This window comes from Diabrotica virgifera, chromosome 4 (genome assembly GCF_917563875.1).
Source record: "Diabrotica virgifera virgifera chromosome 4, PGI_DIABVI_V3a".
Taxonomy (NCBI): Eukaryota; Metazoa; Arthropoda; class Insecta; order Coleoptera; family Chrysomelidae; genus Diabrotica; species Diabrotica virgifera.
This window is the reverse complement of record NC_065446.1, coordinates 109424979-109439520: the sequence shown is the minus strand read 5'-3', so window position 1 is coordinate 109439520 and position 14542 is coordinate 109424979. Positions and strand designations below refer to the sequence as shown.

The 14542-nt window shown below is 31.7% G+C and overlaps 1 long non-coding RNA gene across 1 annotated transcript; it reads left to right on the top strand.

The window, feature by feature from the left end:
- The first annotated feature begins 12761 nt into the window (after positions 1 to 12761).
- LOC126883104 (uncharacterized) lies at positions 12762 to 14320 on the top strand. Its single transcript, XR_007697500.1, has 2 exons — positions 12762 to 12851; positions 13372 to 14320. It is a non-coding gene; the product is annotated as an uncharacterized LOC126883104 (long non-coding RNA).
- Positions 14321 to 14542: the final 222 nt, after the last annotated feature.

Below are 14542 nucleotides of genomic sequence, written 5' to 3'. Positions count from 1 at the left end.
AAATATCTAAATCATTACTATTTGTTTTTTGAATTTATTTTCGTTTAAAAAAAATTACCATCAGTGGACTGCTTTTGGCCGCCCCTATAATCGGCCGCCCGTGTGCGATGCACACTTTGCACACATGGTAGCGGCGGCCCTGAACAGGGCCAATACTACGCTTCAACAGGCCTATTGTTACCTTTGGTTTTACTCAAGGTACTCATTTTATTCAGGCTGAGTGGACCTGGGGCCTATAGACATTTTTAAAAATGTCTAGCTGTTCTTGTCGGCGCTGGGTTTCGAACCACGGCCTACCAGCATGCGAGCCAGACACCCTACCCCTACCGCCTGAACTACTCCGGCTCCTGATACATTTATAAATAAGTTAAATAATAATTACATACAAACCTCTAGGGAGATAAAACAGTTAAATAAAAAAATATCAAAAAAACCTTGGATAATGGTGGGGTTGATATCTATTATCAAACGACGAGGATTTCTTAAAACGAAATTAGTGTCTATATATGTAATATACACTCACCGGCAGAGAAAACGGGCACCCCAAAAAATGGGTCATTTTTAATGTCTTGTATTTCCTAAACCTGATGTCCGATTTAAGTAATTTTTTTAATATGTTATAGCCTTGTTCTTTATCAATATCGCTGTAATAATATTGTTGCTAGACAGGTACATTGTCATTGTATACAGGGTGTACGAATCAAACTGTGTTTTTTTCTCAAACTTTGGAACACCCTGTGGAATGTTCTAGCTTTTATAAAATACTGAAATTATAACCAAAGTATAGCCCCAGGTTTTCTTAACATTCTGTTTTCTGATTCATTCCCTTATGTTGGATAATAAAAAAGTTACGCACTTTAACAACTACACCTGTTTTTCGTTAATACAGGGTGTTTTTAAATAAGTACGGCAAACTTTAAGGGGTAATTCTGCATGATAAAATAATGACAGTTTGCTTTATAAACGTATGCCCGCAAATGCTTCGTTTCCGAGATAGGGGGTGTTGAAATTGTTCTTACAAATTGACGATTTATTTATTTCTCTAAAACGGTTTGTGATATGCAAACGAAATTTGCTAGATTTTAAGAGGTAGTTATTGCGCATTTTTTGGCATACAATTAAGAATTTTATATTCACCATTGGCGTGCATACGGGTATAAATATTTTAGATATATCCCGTATGCACGTCAATGGTGAATACAAAATTCTCAATTTTATGCCAAAAAATGCGCAATAACTAGTTCTTAAAATCTACCAAATTTCATTTGCATATCAGAAACCGTTTTAGAGCAATAAATAAATCGTCAGTTTGTAAGAACAATTTCAACACCCCCTATCTCAGAAACGAAGTATTTGCGGGCATAAGTTTATAAAGCAAACTGTCATTATTTTATCATGCAGAATTACCCCTTAAAGCTTGCCGTACTTATTGAAAAACACCCTGTATTGACGAAAAACAGGGGTAGTTGTTAAAGAGCCTAACTTTTTTATTATCCAACATAAGCAAATGAATAAAAAAAACAGAATGTTAGGAAAATCTGTGTCTATAGTTGGGTTTTAATTTTAGTATTTTATAAAAGCTAGAACATTCCACAGGGTGTTCCAAAGTTTGAGACAAAAACACAGTTTGATTCGTACACCCTGTATACAATGACAATGTACCTGTCTAGCAACAATATTATTACAGCGATATTGATAAAGAATAAGGCTATAACATATTAAAGAAATTACTTAAATCGGATATCAGGTTTAGGAAATACAAGACATTAAAAATGACCCATTTTTTGGGGTGCCCGTTTTCTCTGCCGGTGAGTGTATAAATAATACAAGTGTAATATAAAAAATACAAGTGTTTGAGTTAGCACGTGTAGGCAGGTACACTTCGCGTAAAAAAAAACTGGTACAAGTCTTATAACCGAAAATCGTGTTTTTCTAGTTGTGTAAATTGGTCTTGTCACATATGTCATTCTTATTTCTAGGCAACGTTGCCAGTTCAACTAAAATATTATATCACACCAGCTAAAAGCAAGGCTGTGCGGCAGACTGCAAGTTTTTAGTAGGTTTACTAAAAATTAAAACAACATCGAGCATTCTCGATTAGTCGGTCACATTTATTTAAACATGCATCCTAAAAAATTCTCTTATTATTTTGGAATATTCCATCATCTCAATTAAGTACCCATAAATTAATTCGTGTTCTATTATAATTTATGACAGATATGACATGAATGACAGATAATAACTCTAGACATAACATTAAATAGGACTTTTCATTCACAGTCATTTGTTTCGAGCTTCTGTCATATTTCGTATAATCCGTGTATAATGTTAATATACACAGATTATACAACATATGACAGAAGCTCGAAACAAATGACAATCGATGAAAAACCCTATTATTACGTGAAGTAATATTATTATTAATATTATTTATTTAAAATCGAGAAGTATATTTAAATTCTCGTAAAGTGTAGCACAAAACTCTTTTAGAGTTGTGGGATACTAATAAATAAAACACACTGGAAAAATTAAAATTTGAAATTAATACAAAATGAATACCTTTTACAGTGAACAAGTGTGGAACTTAAATATTATGTATTACAATAAAATTTGAAACTGCTGAAATATTAAGGACATAGGTGGAAAATGTCGCCTGTCAAAATGTTCAATGTGTTTTATTAAATGTATTCATTTTTTTTTCGAATCATGAGAAATATAATGAATATTTTTGAAAAATTTAAACGCAGAATAAAAGACTACATTATTACTGAGGGCCGAAAGTCCCTGAAAACTTCTATGTTTATTTTAATAGGTTACAGGGGGAAAATAAAGAGAAAATTTAGTGATGTTTAATTGCAAATATTTCATTCACAATTTTTTTTATTTATTCTAAGGGACTTTCGGCCCTCGGTAATATAATATATTTCATTTTGCGCTTAAATGTTTCAAAAATACTTATTAGTTTTCTCAGGATTCGAAAAAAAATACATTTAAAACACATAGAAAATTTTGACAGGCGCCATTTTGCTCCTTTCCCCTTAATATTTTGTCATAGCTCCATTATTATTAATAACTGGGCACCTTCTGGGCACTGAGTTAATTAAATTTACTGCTAAATATTCATCTTCAGCCAAGATTTCTTAGGTTTCTTCAATTATGGTCCACAAATGATCTCTGTTTTGGGGAATTACATTCAATTTTTGTATTTTGTTGACCATAAGTCCCCAAACGTTCTCTATTGGATTTATATCTGGACTTTTACAGGGCCATGGAAGAGTTTCAATGTTATTTTCCATAAGGTAATCCCGTACACGGTGAGCTGTGTGGATTGAACAGGTGTCATGCTGGAAAATAAAATTATTGTTGGGGAAAATTTGCCTAACCGATGGCAACATCACATTATCTAAAATATGTAAATAATTTCCAGCATTGAATCGTTCTTCAATGTTCCAACACATTCCTAAACCTCCTCTATACATCCAAGTCCAAACATTTATAAAGAACCGCCCGGATTTATCACTTGACGAAATACAGTTTTCGTTAAAGCTATTTCCAGGCGGTCTATAAACCCTAATGCGGCCATCATAACGAGACTGGAATACTTTTTCATCAGAAAAAATTACATGGTCCCAAAAATTAACAGGATCATTTAAGACATAATTTAGAGCAAATATGAGTCTACTTTGCTTATGTTCCTCGCTATACTTATATTTTCGGGCGGCAGCACAATTTTTTAAACCAACCAGTTGTTTTAATCTTCCTTAATGCTGTAGTTATAGATCCATTAAAGTTTGTATTCACTTTTGCTTGCCTTGCCGTATGGAAGGGATTCACTCTTAAAGAATTAGATAATGTTTGATCTTGTTGGGCTGTAGTAACAGCTGGTCTCCCGCTCCCTCTCCTTCTATCCAAAGTCTGCTCGTTTTCCCATCTTTTTTTAGTGTTGAGAATTGTGGTTTTGCTTCTATTGAACTCTTGAGCCAGCTGTCGGACAGACCATCTTCTATTTTCGAAATTATTCTAGTTTTATCACACTTACTTAATTGACTTGGCATTGTTAAAAATTTACTTTGACGAATTTGACTGATGTCAAGTAATTAAATAAGTCATCAAGGACTGGACCTAGTCCTTTTTATATAATGTGTTTAATCGTTTAATTTTTCAGTTATGTGGATTTTTTAATATTAACTCAACCGTCTCTCTGGATATTAAATTTATTAGATACGATTTTTTGTTGTTAATGATAAAAATAATACCTGTCTAAAAATTTTAAACCGGATGGTGAATTGGAAAACGGGCCATATTCAATGTAAAATTTTAAACTTGTAGAATTCCTGCTTCCGTAATTATTTTATATCAAAACACATAAACAACTATTTCTAGAGGATTGAAATCTGTATTGAAAACAACTGTTAAAATTGTTCTACGAATTAAACATATTCCAAAATTTTGTAAAAATATAATAATTTTTCACAGAAATACGCCAAAGTTAGGCCACACACATTACCATAATGTGTATCGGTTGCTTTCGGTCACAGTGAAGTTATTATAAATATTGACAATTTGAACTGTCAAAATTTTTATTTTATCATTTCTTGTTTAAAAAATAATAAAATTGATAAGATAGCCTCAGTTGAGGGGAAAGTAATAATAATAAAGATGTTTTATTCAGTCAATTTAATAGTGTGCTAACAATCCGGTAAATAATAACGTGGGCCTAACTTTTACACGCACACCTACTGTAGTAAATGTAGGTATTTTTCAAAATATTGGAATGTGTTTAAATCCTAGAACAATTTTAGCTTTTGATTTTAATACAGATTTTAATCCTCTACAAATAGCTTCTCATGACTTTTGTTGTAAGTAAAATGATTAGGGAAGCAGGACTTTAACAGTTTAGAATTTTACATAGAGTTACCTATGGCCCGTTTTACGATTCAGCACCATGATTTTTTAACGTTATTTTTTGTATTTAGGTTTAGTTCAATTCCATTATCTGTGCTGGCAACAACGCCGTGATTCACGAGCCATTGTGTCCAGTCTGAACACAGGTTTACATTGGAAAAAAAAAGTGTACCAGTTTTTTTTTGACGCGAAGTGTACCAGCGGCTAGTCTTTAAACAAATGTTGAAACAAAGGGCTTCGCTAAGCAGGTAAAACGAGTAAGGAACCTTACCAAAGCGTTCCCTGTGTTTTTTCATATATTTTATTTTCAAATTTTTTTATGAATATGTATTCTTCGTTTATTTTATAAGTACCTACACAAAAATAAAAATCTATTAAGCAGTTACATTTCCTAGTGTGTACTTGTGTAGTTCAAAATGTCCCTATCAAATTAGAAACAAAAGAAGCAGAAAGCGCGTTGGATAGGGCCCCTGGGGGCCCGGGCCCTTGTTCCACGGAAGCCGCGGAACCATGCTCAGTACGCCACTGGACCCCCATAATAAGTGAAACAAGGATAAGCGATACGGCATGTCTTTGATACATTATTTGCTAAGAATTTTGATGTTTATTATTTTCAGTGACATTGGCGCATTTGTGGTGTTAAAAAATGTTTTTACATTTCATAGTAATTTTTATTGTTAAATATAATTGTTAGAACTACTAACTGTGGCTCTCTTATTTAATTCAGGTAATCTTTACCCTACACATTGTCATTATATTACGTGAGTCTGGCTATAGTTCTGAAACTTACTTGTTTATTTTCGAAACTCCTATTTAATTTTTTTTTATTATTTATTTATTACTGTTCTATAATCTTTATATTAGTAATAGTCGGCATGATGTCCGAGCTGTTTAATGTTGGGTCCATCAATCTCCTCATCATTGAAAAAAGATCAAACACTTCAATAAAATAACTTTATAATCCACCGGGATAATAGCGATTTCCTAATAATTACATTGACAATACATGCACAAAACATAACAGCAGATCCAATAAGATGTAAATTGGAGCTGGAAGGTCAGATAATAGAACAAGTGATGGAGTTTAAATATCTACGCATCACAATATCTAGCTACGGAAGGCTCGAAGCTGAAGTAGAAGATCAAGTGAATAGAGCAAACAGAAACGCAGGTTGCCTGAATGTTGATAATTATCCGATTTGCGTACCTTTTTGAGAGTTGTCGTATCTTCTTCGTATCTTTAAATAAATCGGATATTTGCGGATATTTTTCAGTGTTCTAACATCGACTAAAACTTTCTCATCCATATACAGGGTGTCCAGAAACTATACCGACAAACGAAGACAGGAGATTCCTCAGATAATTTTAAGACAATTTAACCCAATTCACCTAGTCCGAAAATGCTTCTTAAGGGAGCTAGAGCTCTTTGAAGATGGCGTCATGAAATTGGTTCTTCTTAAATACCTCCAGAACGCTTCTATTTAGAAAAACGAAAATTGGTATGCATGTTTACTTTTCAGAGATGAATCGATTCCATCCATTGCAAATTTCTAGTACCGGTCATAGGCGTGCGTTTAGGGTAGAGCAACGGGTATTTTATCGCATAACTTTTTTGTCCTTAACTTTTATGCATTTTTGACACCGAATTATTAAATTGTGAGGAATTCTAGTACTAAAAGGTACTCTTGATTTAAGTCGGTAGGACACACCGTTTTCTAGAAAAATCGATTTGAAAGTTTTTCGTTTTTGGAATTTGAAAAAAAATTGAAAGAACTTTTCAACAAAAAAACGAAGTATTTTACCAACATAAAATAAGAGTAACTTTTAGTACTCGAATACCTCATAATTTAATAATCTAGTGTCAAAAATGCTCAAAAATTCAAGACAAAAATGTTATGCTATAAAATAACTGTTGACCTACCCAAAACGGACGCCTATGACCAGTACTAGAAATTCGCAATTAATGAAATCGATTTATCTATGGAATATAACTAAACGTACCAGTTTTCGCCTTTCTAAACAGTTTTTTTTGAATTTTTTTTTTAATTTAAAAAGCGAAAAGTTAAATCGATTTTTCTAGAAAACGGTGTGTCCTATGGATTTAAAACAAGAGTACCTTTTAGTACTAAAATACTTCTTAATTTAATAATCCAGTATCAGAAATGCATAAAAGTTAAAGATAAAAAAGTTATGCGATAAAATTACCGTTGCCCTACCCAAAACGGACGCCTATGATCGGTACTAGAAATTTGCAATGGATGGATTAGATTTATATCTTGAAGATAAATACGCGTACCAATTTTTGTTTTTCTAAATAGAAGCGGTTTGGAGGTATTTAAGAAAAACTAATTACAAGACGCCATCTTCAAAGAGCTCTAGCTCCCTTAGGAAGCATTTTCGGACTAAGTGAATTGGGTTAAATTATCTTAAAATTATCTGAAGAATCTTCTGCCTTCGTTTCTCGGTAGAGTTTCTGGACACCCTGTATTCCCAACATCATCAACAACACATTAATTTTGTTTGGTTCCGCCCAAATTTTTATAAATAGTGTATACTGGATGAATGTTAGTGACATCCGATACTTTTCATCTTTTGACAAAAGGGACATGTGCCGATTCTTTTGTTTAGAATTTAAATGCACAAGTGCATCCACTTAAGGCACACTAATACAATTAAAATTTCAAAAACCGTCTGCCGTCCGATGTTATTGTTTTGATGAGTATTATAGTTCGATGAGTATGAGTTTATTGCCGTCCGATGAGTTTTTAGTTTTTAGTCTTTAAACTTATGAAAGCTAATTCACGCACGATTTAGTTTTATTTTCATTTTATGTAGTACAGTGCTTAAGTAACTCAGGACTCGATAAAAATAATGCATTTTAAAAGCATTGACCAGAAATTTTGCGCCTATGCTATTAATGTAGCTGTAGTTTATTTTGTATTGATTTATTTATTATTTATTTTTCCAGTACCTAGTTTTAGGTAGTTATTACGTTTTAATAAAATAATATTTAAAAGGGTTTTTTTTACTTAAATAATTATAATAAATTAATATAACGATCCAAATAATGAAATATTTAGATTTATTTATTTATTTAGAATTTAACACTTACGATAATACAAAATACGAATAATATAATAATAGTAAGTAAATAGTATTTACATACATGAATTAGGTAATAATCAGCTAGGATACGAGATTTTCATCTATAAACGAAAATTTTTAAACCGTGAAATAGAGAATCCAGTAGATTAAAGGGCCGGTTGTTCGAACGCTAATCAGAAATGGAATCAACTGATCATTATCAAATATTTAATTACTGTCAATGTCAACTTTGATTGGGTTGCTGAAAACATAATTGATTACAATTATGAGATTAAGGTGATACAGTAGCGATCAACAGGTAGCCAAAGCGCGTTCCAAGATTGCGGCTGTAATTTTGAATATTTTTTCGAGATATTTGGCACATGTATTCGTATATAATAAAGAATGGCGGTACAGAGCCCAATTTGAAAAATATATTAATATGTGGAAATTACTCTGTAATTAAATACAATATTAAAAAAACGAGCCTGTACCGCCATTAAGAAGAACAAAAAAATACACTTTCTTCAAATAAACTTTTTTATCCTATGCCTAGATTTTGTGTCATTTTGGAACTACTAATGAAATAAAAAATTTTAGTAGTTCCAAAATGACACAAAATCTAGGCATCGGATAAAAAAGTTTATTTGAAGAAAGTGTATTTTTTTGTTCTTCTTAATGGCGGTACAGCCTCGTTTTTTTAATATTGTATTTAATTACAGAGTAATTTCCACATATTAATATATTTTTCAAATTGGGCTCTGTACCAACATTCTTTATTATATACGAATACATGTGCCAAATATCTCGAAAAAATATTCAAAATTACAGCCGCAATCTTGGAACGCGTTTTCGCTACCTGTTGATCGCTACTGTTTCCTCTTGATTAATTAATCAATTATGTTAATAAGGGAGCGTTCAAGTATTACGTAACGCAGGTTGGGGGGGGGGGTCAAAAATCTTCAAAAATCGCGTTACGTAATACTTGAACGCTCCCTAATTGTTACGATAATTGATAATTAATAATTAATTAATCAATCAATTATGTTAATTATCATAATGATAATTGATTACAATCAACTGATTGGCGTACGAACAGCGGATTTTGTTATTTGATGGTTGTTAAGGGGAATAAGAGAATAACATTGGCAACATTGATTTTAATAACAGAATAATTTTTGACCTAGCGTACCTTTTCGTGACAAATCGGATATTTTTCGAGCGATCATCGGATAATCTGGAGAAATGTGATTGGCAACACTGCCTGAATGACACAATACGGAGAAATAAAAATATCGGAAAAGAAATGAAAGGCAGAATTTACAAAACAGTCATCAGACCAATAATGACATACGCGGCAGAAACACGACCCGACACAGAGAGGACAAAAAGATTGCTCGAAACAGCGGAGATGAAAACCCTTCGAAAAATCGATGGTAAGACTCTATGGGACAGAGCTAGGAATACAGATATACGACGGAGGTGCAAGGTGAATAACATTAATAACTGGGTAAGAAACAGAAGAATAGAATGGAATGACCACATAAGCCGAATGACAACAAATAGGGTAGTCAGGACAGCGAGAGACGGCTCCCTAATAGGAGGACGATCAGTGGGAAGACCACGAAAACGATAGAACGACAACTTACTAGAGACACATTGAAAAAACAGACAGAGTCATATCTAAAAAGAAGAAGAAGAAGAAGAAGAAGAAGAAGACAATACATGCCGACGTACGTTTCACTTAATGTTTTGGTTTAACTTGTTTGCAAATCAATCATTACGTTTTGCAAAGATCCGTTGGCTTGGAGCCAAAAGGGCCAATGTCAATTTTTTGCTGTTTTGAGTAAACCATTAAACATCGTTTGATACATAATTCTTCTTCTTTTAGTTTCATGGCCTCCACCTCGATACATACTTTCATATGCTAAAACGGCCAATGGCAAATTCAACCAGAAAGCCGTAATATTAGTGTAATGGTGGTCAATGTCATATTGAAATAATTCACATCAGTTTCGGTTAAAAGGGCCAAACTTGACATTGGCCCTTTTATTGATTAGTGATATTGTTATTTTGCGAAATATTCAGTGGGCCATTAAATACATTGGCCCTTTTATCAATGACTGACATTATTATTTAGTGGAATATTCAGTGGACCGATGTATACATTGGCGCTTCTAATAGCTTCAATTGACACATATCTACAACTGTGGCATCAGCAGTATCGGCGCCGCGCCGTCAGTAAGTTTTGGAATTTGTAAAATAGATATTAATTTAAGGACAAGAAAGATTAGGTATTTGGTAGGTTACAGTAATGGCAAGTCATACAGAATCATAATCAGTCAGAAATAATGGACTCACAGAAAATATAGATTCTAGCGATTCCGAACCGTTTGAAGATAGTGATGATGAATATGTAACCACAGATGACGACTATGTAATCGAGCCGTTTGAAGGTATTGACAATACAACTTTAGTAGATAGTAACAGAGGAAGAAGAAAACAAGACAAAGAAGAATTATAAGCAAATGAAAGCGCAGTCTTCCCAATTCGACACGGAACGTGAGAAAATCAGAAGGTAAAGATATATAATATCGGTTTCGGGAAAACAATACCAGCTAAGCAACTAAAGGCACACTACACATGTTGGAACAAGTGCTTTGAAAAATTTACTCAAGAGACGCGAAAAACACTTTTCATAGAGTTTTATCAGTTATCAAGCTCCGGACAGAACTAATTGATAGTAAACTCTATAGAAAAACAGGAAAATTTTCAACGGTTGAGACATAATGAAGAAAACTAAAGCAGACTAACACATAATTGCAAATAATAATATACTGGAATAGTTTCCAGATGAAGCTCCGGAGGAAGAAAGTGATTTTTCAGGATAAGGAAAGTTTCTTGAAACAGCTTGCCCTATTAATTTAATAACAATAATTTTATTTTTATGTATCTTTTACTTCCATTTTTTGTATCTTCCTATTATTATTTTTTATTTCTGTCAATTTTGTATACAATTAACTATGTTGCTACATAATAAACTATTAGTATAAAGCCACTATGTTTATTATTGTTCTAGTTATAATGGCCAATATCTCAAAAGAATATAAATACAAATAAAAAAATTTAGACAATAAGGGCCAATGTCGTCTTTTTTTTTCGAAATTTTTAAATCCAAAAAAAAAAATAAAAACACAGTCGTATTCTGTTCAAATATATATTATCCTCTGTGCAAAATTTGGTGAGTACAGCCTTGAAACTATAAATAAAAGTATTTTTGGTAAAAACTTCAACTGCAGTTTTCTCAAATGTAAAGATTTTGACATTGGCCCTTTTAGAACCAAGCCACAGAACTATACGTAAACTTTAAGAATAAGAAGATGAAAAAAAAAAACAAAATCTGCATAAAATATTCTTCTTAAGTAGCATATTGACTTTAATAAATAATAAATTGGTCTTTATAATAGATATATGTATCGTTTGGGTTAATAACACTTACTAGAGATTTTTTATTTCGCTAATCAATAAATATTGCATTTTGTATAAATTTTAATTAAGGTGAATACACTTTTTATACGACATTCGACATGTAAATGTAATATTGGCTCTTAAAAATATTGCTTTTAAATAAACATGTAATGAATACAACATGAATGCGTATAGTCTAGTAAAATAAGATTACACTACATGTAAATCAAAATGTAAATTCGTACAGGTTGGAACAAATTTTATATCAAAGTTTAGGTGAGTACAAAAGATATTCTCAAGAAAGTATCAAAATCATATGAGGGGATCATTGTTTAAATAATTAAAAAGGGGTCATTTTTGCACAATATTTACTTTTTTAACTGCTGAGGTAATTTACATTTCAATGAAGGTCTTTAGGGTTTTTTTTTCTAAAAAGCTAAAGGACAAATCTTTTACCTAAGACTTGCTAAATTAAATTTGACCCCGTATTTAAATAATTATGTATATATAAAATTTAAAAATCAAATTTGCAAAAAAGTATTTTTTGCGTTTTAAATAAGCACTGTAAATAATTTTTTTAATAGGAGAAATTGCGGTATGTTACCAGTATTAAGTAAAAAAAAATTGGTTAAAAAAATATTTAATAATTTATGAGATATTTAATTTGATTATCAAATGTTACTATATTTTCAATTGCAAAAACGGGATTGTTGCCAAAAGAATATAAACCTGTTTAAAATCTCATTACGTTTATTTTTATATATTATGTTTTCGATAAATGTATTGATAAATTCAAATTTCAATTTAACTCCCCTCTAAAATGACATTTGAAAATTGTTCTAATTTGTTTATAATTTGTTTGTTTAATAACGTCGCGAGGATTAAACATTTTGAAATGCCGTTCCGAAAATCGGGTTCCTGGGAATTTTTCTTCTTCTTCTTCTTCAGTGCCTTATCCGGTCCGGATGTTGGCGATCATCAAGGCTATCATTGGTTTGTTGACTGCTCTTGTAACGGTCCACCCGTTATAATATCATTTTTAGCGCTTTAATTATTTTTAAAATTATTTTCTTTTGACCTCCCATTTAAATTCTTTAATTTCTCGTAAAGGACTTCTCATGTGACGTCACACTGTACGGAACATAGTTGAGCCGTTCCTTGTCATTTAATTCGTGTTCCGTGAGAGTTTGACGTCTTTCTCGCTGAATGAGGGAGTAATGCTCTTTACTTGACTGTGAGCTGTGGTTCGAATCGATTATATCAATGGCGGGTTGATAATTTCAACTATTTAAATCATTTTTGTGAATTTCCAAGTGAAAAGTTATCTGGAGCCTGGAGTATGGAAACATATGTGTAACTCAACACCTCATGGAATCTGGATAAGAATCAACCCGGTAAAATATTTAGTTTTTCATAATAATTTTTTTATATAGCCTGGTTTTTTTGTGATGGAACATTTGATATATTAGGTTCATTGTTAAATTTCTTAGTCAACTCATTATTTGGATTTTATGTAGATTATTTCGATTATTGAATATTCATTCAAGGAAAATTATATATTAATATATTTTTTGGTTAGACATAACCAAACATATGCAATTCTCAATTAATATTCGAAAAAATTATCATTTCTCTGTAGGTTTTAAATTTATTGAACATCCAATATTTTTATAAATTCTATATATTTTTACAGATACTCCCTCAGATAAATCATATTCAAATTTCACATTCATCATTATTTGTTCATGTTTTCACACTCAAAATAGTTCAAGGTTACCTGAGATTAGTTTTTGTTCCATTTTAATGATCGGTTTTTCTATGTTAATGCTTCTAAAAAGTTTCCTCAATTATTTCTTCTTCCCTTTACTTTTTGCTAATGTCTAAAATGGGAAATAAAACTGGGAATGTTTTTAGCCATTTGGGAGAAACCATAAGATGAAGTCATAGCCCCTTCTTTGACCACCTAGGGAAACCACCACAGCCACAGTCAAGTCAACATTGGGAGTAAGTCATTTTTGGGAACAAGCTTTTGGGAGTATTCCAGCTCCTTTTCGTCCTGCCACCTGGGCCTACGGAGGGCATGGGACCGCATCATCTTGATGCTCATTTCTGAGGATGCAGCAGCAACCTCTTTAGGAGTCGTTTGGGAACATTTAGTGTTGTGTTTTAAGTAACTATGGTTTTTATATATCAGACATTTATTTGATACATTATGTTTATTAATTATTTTTTTCAGATTTAGCGTACATTTGTTTTTATATGACATATTTGTATACTATTGTATTTGGTTCCCAAACTTTGTATCTACGGTAACTTCTTGTGCACAGGAATAAGCCTAGAGAAAATTAGGTTTTTAATACTTTATTATTGCTTTGATATTGGTTTATGTAATTCGGGTAAATTTATTTTTTAATATTACTAGCTTGTTTCCCAAATATTTTACTGTTATTCGCTTTATTCCATTTGTTCGGTTAATTTAGGTCATCGTCGGTATTTATCTCAACTTCATTTCTACTTTAGTCAATTGTATATTTAACTTTATTTATTCATTATTGTATTTTCCCTTAGTGAGGCTTGGGCCTATTTATTTGTAGTATTTTCATCTTTGTCAGTTTCCTTTAGTTGTACGTAGCGGGCGTACTATAACCATTTGGTAGAAGACATATGTAATTTTGTACACTATATGTAAGTAAGAGGTACTTATACCTGTAATTTTGTAACAGATAACATTATTGTTGTTATCTTAGAGATAACTTTTTGTATAACTTATGTCATTTTAGAGTCACATGATATACACTTTGTGTAACTCAGAGATTGTCAAAAATCTAGTAGTTATTTTTAATAAATATGTATTTATTTTGTATATCAATTATTTTATTATTCCTTTATGTTCATTATTACAGGTTTAATATATTTAATATTTTAAAGCAGTGTAAGATACCTGGGAAAATGATCGAAGATCATTTTCATGGCGCCCATGATTAGTTAGTTTTATTTATTTTGTTCCTTTTTAGTCATTATTCATCTCCATTCATTTTCAGTACATTATTCTTATTTTATTATTTCATCTTTTAGTCATCATTAC